The sequence below is a fragment of the Vulpes vulpes genome, chromosome 14 (assembly GCF_048418805.1).
Source record: "Vulpes vulpes isolate BD-2025 chromosome 14, VulVul3, whole genome shotgun sequence".
In the NCBI taxonomy this organism is placed as follows: Eukaryota; Metazoa; Chordata; class Mammalia; order Carnivora; family Canidae; genus Vulpes; species Vulpes vulpes.
In genome coordinates, this window is record NC_132793.1 from 36,597,704 (window position 1) to 36,603,773 (window position 6,070).

The window sequence follows — 6,070 nt, forward strand, 5'->3', positions numbered from 1 at the left end:
TATTCTCAGGACTCTGGTAGTGCATGTGTGTACTCTGAATCTTCCTGGTAGCTTATAGGAGGAGATCAGCTGACCAGTTTCTATTGTGAGGATATATTTGCCACTCCTCTGTATAAAAAAACCCAGAGACCTTCCCCCGCTGCTGCGCCAAGGCCCATTGAGTGAATGGTGGTAAAAGCCATCTGTTCTGCTGGGATGGAGAAGTGATTGATAAAATTTTATGTATGTGTTCCTTGCAAGTCAACAATTGGGTCTGTCTGAGTCTGGATATGCTGTCCCTATGGGCATTTAAGAAGACATATGTAGTGGCATTTGAGTGCTAATTTTTGCTTTGGAAAGAAAAGATTTGCATTGGAGACCTTATTAAAAACACTGATTGAGTCTGTAACATATGGAAAATAATAATAATCCTCACAGTTCAGCATAATAACACCAGTCTTCACTGTGGAACTCAGGAGAGTATGTACATTTACTGGTCCCAGTTTAAAAAAATATTCAAATTATGTGAGTGGGCAGCAGGGCAGAATGCATTCTAATGGTCAAAAAACTAGGGTGTTAATTCAGATTAATCCTTCATCAATTATGTAATAAATCAATCTACTTTGAATTTTATTTTTTAAGTAGTTCACTTAAATAGCATATTTCTAATGTATTTTGCAATAAAATGAAGCAAAGATCAACAACATATTTATGCCAGCTTGAATGGCAAAGCTTTTTTTTTTAATTGAAGTTCGATTTGCCAACATATAGTATAACACCCACTGTTCATCCCGTCAAATGCCCTCCTCAGTGCCCATCACCCAGTTACCCCATCCCCTTACCCACCTTCCCTTCCACAACCCTTTGTTCATTTCCCAGAGTTAGAGTCTCTCATGGTCTGTCTCCCTCTCTAATTTCCCCACTCATTTTCCCTACTTTCCCTTATAATCCCTTTCACTATTTCTCATATTCCCTGTATGAGTGAAGCCATATGATGATTAAGAAAGAGGCTTGAGATACAGCTCTGTTCCCGTTAATTACATTTGTATGAGACATCCACATTTCAGATGGCAGACACAAAGTCTTGGGCAAAAAGAGATGCCTTTTCCTGCTGGATCAAAATTCTACCAATTTCCCCTTACTGTTTTCACCTTCTTCCTCAATAAGAGAAACCCCATTTTAGCTAGGCAAATGATTTCTTGGATAAAGACTACATTTCCCAGCCTTCCTTGTGGCTAAGTGACCATGTGATTCAGCTCTGCCCAGGAGATGTAACTGGAAGTAGTATGTGCCCAACACAGCAGTACCTTTTGACCTGCCTTTCAGCATGCCAGCTGGAATATGACAGGAAAAATAGAAGCTCCCACAGTTCCCATTATGATTGTGTAAATGGCGTCCATATATAACAGAGGAAAAAACCAGAAAACTCTTGAGTCTCTGACATGATGGAGCATCATACTATAAGGACTTACTAATGTACAAAATTTATAAATGTTGAAGAAAAATATACACACATATATATATATACACAAATACATATACATATATCCTATGTTTTTAAGCCACTGTTTATTAGGCTTGGGTTTTTACAAATTGTACTAATCTTACTTTATGCATCCATACCCTGCATACCCCTTTGAAATTCACATGATTATCAAGTTTTCCAGAATCTTCCTGTAGCATATCCAGAAGTATTATGGGGATATATCTGCTACTGCCCTGCTTGAGGCCCAGAGACTCATTCCCAATATTACTGTCAGAGGGATGGGAGGTGCAAGGAGGTACAAAACCAATTACCTTATGGTTTCCAGCTTGTACGAAATTCCACTGTGACCCTGAGTTCTGCACAGGGATTAGGTATTTAATATTGGTGCTACCCCAAACAAAAATGGCAGAAGTTCAAATCACTCCTCACTAACTGCTCAGTTAATAAGCACTGTTTGGAATTCCTGGTTTCTGGTGAGTTCTTTGATAAGCAGTAGTCAAAATATATAGAAGACATGGTTTCTGTATTAATAGAGTTTCACTGAGAAAGCCAGATAACAAGACTGAAACTTAAATTGAATAATAGGATGTAACTTGTAGCAGGAGCTTCTGAAGTAGGCAGATATGGGTGGGTCACAGTTTTTAGGAGTGGTCCCAGGCAGAGGAGGAGACACGATAATGGGATAGAGAGAGCTAATACAATAAACTGGGTAAAAGACAGTAAAAGTATAAAGGCAGTATGAATCTATTTATTCAATAGCCACATGTGTGTGAGGCTGTGCCAGGTGCTGAGGATGACAAAATTAACCTTGGACAATTAAACTGACTTCATTGTAGCTTAGTTTCCTCATCTGTAAAACGGAGACAGTAAGAGAGCTCTATTCAGGACTAAATTTATTACTGCATATAAAGCACTTAGAATAGTACCTTGTACATGGTACATCCTCAATAAGTACAATCACTATTTTTAAATATTTATTTATTTTAGAGAGAGATGGAGACAGGGAGAGAGAGAGAAAGAGTGAGTGTGTGGGGGGAGGGCATAGGGCGAGAGAATCTCAAACAGACTCCACGCTGAGCTCGGAGCCTGATGTGGGACTTGCTCTCACAACCCTGAGATCATGACCTGAGCCAAAATCAAGAGTCAGACGCTCAGCCAACTGCATCACCCAGGTGCCTCTCTTGTTATTATTTTTAAAATTTATTTATTTTTAGCAATCTCTACACCCAACATGGGGCTTGAACCTGTGACCTCAAGATCAAGAGTCACATGCTCCCCTGACTGAGCCAACCAGGCGCCTATTATTTTTTTTAGAGGGGCCCAAAGTTTAGTGGAAGTGACAAGATGTAAATATTATTAATGCTAGTACAGTGTAATAATTAATGTAACAGAACGGATGTAGCACTCTGAAAAAATAGGAGGAGGAAAGGAAGAGCTGGGAGAAGGCAACTGTGAATCCTCCCCAGAAAAATCCTACTGGAACTCAGACATGAAAGAGGACCTGAGGAATTTCTCCAGATACAGAATAGAATTACAGGCTGGGGCACCATTTGTGCAAAAGCAAGGTGGACGTGCTGAAGTTTGACAGGTTGAAGAATGCTGCCAGTGCTTGGAAGACAGCCAGAATGGGGTCTCCCGGCACACACTGGCACAAACACAGCAGTCATTTACAGTGAACAGCCATCCTGAGAGGGCCTGTTCTGTTCGACTGCCCAGTCCCTCTCTATGCCAAACTGGTTATTATTTTGAATATCATCCTCCCCGTCAATGGTGTGGGAGATGATGTGGGAAGTGTCAACACAGGCTGTAAAGGTCGGTAAAGAATCAAAAATAAGCCCTGCTGGTTAGTTCACTACTCCCTGAACATCAGACATCTACTTCACAGAGAAAACTGCTACAGTTCTCTGTTCTCCTTATTAGTGATACTCTTGTGTAAAATTTTCAGTATCATCTAATTGATATTAAATAAGCAATTAGTACTGGTATATACATATTATATTTATATATATATATTATTTCTATGTAATTGCTGTGTTACAGAAGGGTGTAAACTAAGTCCTATGCCACTTAAAAGATGTGGATGTACCTTATACAAATGTGACAAAAGTGGAGGTGCTCATGGAATTCCCACACACTTTCCCACATTGACTAGCCCATACCTGAGCTGTTTTGACTGATGATACATATGTAGACATGATGAGTATCACTCCAGCCAAGTATTAAGAGCTACTGAGTGTTCCATGTACTTTCCTCCTCCATTTTCCACCACCATGGGATGGTGTGTCATGAACTCCTTTGCTGGACATGTAGCATGAGTAATAAAGCTCTTCTATGTTAATAAACTGGGTTTTCAGGATTAATTTGTAACAACACAAGCTAGCACTATCTTAATGTCTGAATTGTTAACAGAAGTGGAGGATTGCTTTTTTTTATGGACTGAATGCTTGTGTCCTCCAAATTCATACTTCAGAACTTTACCCTCCAAAGTGATATTAGGAGGTAGGACCTTTGGGAAGTAATCAGGATTAGATGAGGTCATGAAAGTCGAGTCCTCATTCATGAGATTAGTGACCTTATAATTATGCATCAGGAGAACACTTGCTTCCTCTTGTGCACTCTGCCATGTAAGAATATGGAGCAGTCAGAAGTCTGTGGTCAGAAGAGAGTTCTCACCAGAACCTGACCAAGCCCTAATCTTGAACTTCCAGAGCTGTGAGAAATAAATTTCCTCATTTATAAGCAACCTAGTCCATGGCATTCTGTTACAGCAGCCCCAACTGACTAAGACATACATCAAAATCTAAAATGTGTAGTTTTGGTTTAGTGACTGGTGGTATATAGTGATGAAACATATCAGAGGCAGGACACCTGGGTGGCTCAGCTGTTGAGCGTCTGCCTTTGGCTCAGGGTGTGATCCCGGGATCCCAGGATCGAGTCTCACATCAGGCTTTCTGCATGGAGCCTGCTTCTACTTCTATGTCTCTGCCTCTGCCTGTGTGTGTGTGTGTGTGTGTGTGTGTGTGTCTCATGAATAAATAAATAAAATCTTAAAAAAAAAAAGAAAGAAATGCATCAGAGGCAACAAACATGGCAAACTGTGTTTCTCAGGAACAAAATATTGGTAAAACTGTCATCTGAGGAAGCCTACTTGGTACCAGGCCATTTGGGTTCTAAGCCAGATACTCAGGAAAGACATTGAAAACCTGGATCTTAATTTTGCTGTTACTTTTCTGTGTCCAGATTTGGCAAAGGGTCAAAGATTTGAAAGGGGCGATTTAAGAGAGAACCACAGAGGTGCACATACAGAACTGAATGATAGAGAACTAATGCAGAAATCTGGAGCCCTGAACTGTGGGAAGAGTTGGCTTTGAAACCCCCTCAACATAGGGGTTGGGATTTAGAAGGGTTTTTATTGCCAATTTTATCTGTAAGATCTTTCAAAGCAAAGCTTTGTTTTCTTTTCTTTTCTTGTTGTTGTTGTTGTTGTTGTTGTTTAATTATCAATAATCACGCCTCGGATAAACCTCATCGGCTATGATACTGCCACTCTGCAAAGCTAAAGTTTTTTTTTTTTTTTTAATGTGTAATCTTCTAACTAGAGCCAATAGCCTCAGTAAATTAAAAGCTAGAGACATATGCTGAGAAGGTGAGGAAGTAGACATTTTAGATGGCATTTAACAGAACTGTATGATTACTGATATGTAGAACTTATTGGAAGCAATGAATTAGAGGCCTACTGAATTTTTTAGAAAATTTTGCTGCCAAAGACTTATAAATCCTGAAGTTTAAAACAACTCTTGGTCTCCCAATCATTCATGGTCGGGAAGCAGGCTGAAAAAAATTGTGCAAGCTCAAAGGGCAGTATATTCCCCAGTGCCCATTAAATGTGGCCAAGGAATATAACGGACAAATAAGAATATCCTGGAAAGAGATCCAAGCATCTTGGAGAACAATGGGCAAGGAGTCTCCCAGAGAACAGAATGAGTGTCTAATCAAGTAATATTCTTCAAGTCCAGATCCTTAAAAGTGTCCCCAGAGAGAGGAGACAAATGGCTGTTATGTGTCTTCCATTATTCCTATTTATTGTGGTTAATTTTATTTCTTTTGTACCATTATATAATGGGGGCAAGTAGAAAATACATTTAGTTCACAAGATTCTGGACTAAGAAAAACTATATTTGGACACAAACAGTTGTGTATCATATGGATATTCTGTATTTTGAGCAGGATACATGACAGATGGAATCTTAGATCATTTCTCTTGGGGAATCATTGAGTATTTTCTATATGTGAGAGTATCAAGAGGGATTCCTACAGGAAACAAGGCAAATCTCAACTTAGGAAAATTTAAGTAAGTTTATTGATAAAGGAATTAGTTCTAAAGAGGTAGGTAATGTGTTGAGGGAATAGTAGGGATGGTCAGAAACTTGGGGCTGTTGTCATCCATAGGCCCAGAAGAATGAAGGGAGCGAATGGTTTCTAGGATCTGGAAGGAGAGCAAGAATGAGTCATTTAGGTCAGTTCAAAAGGCTCAGAAAGCCAAGGTGATCTCACAAAGAGAGACTCAGGAACATAAATATCCTGACCTAATTTTCTACCTCCTCT

At 39.6% G+C, this 6,070-nt stretch overlaps 1 non-coding gene across 1 annotated transcript; it reads right to left on the minus strand.

The window, feature by feature from the left end:
* Nucleotides 1-4,888: 4,888 nt before the first annotated feature.
* Nucleotides 4,889-5,023, minus strand: LOC140595558 (U4 spliceosomal RNA). Its single transcript, XR_011997292.1, has one exon. It is a non-coding gene; the product is annotated as a U4 spliceosomal RNA (small nuclear RNA).
* Between the last annotated feature and the right edge of the window lie 1,047 nt (nucleotides 5,024-6,070).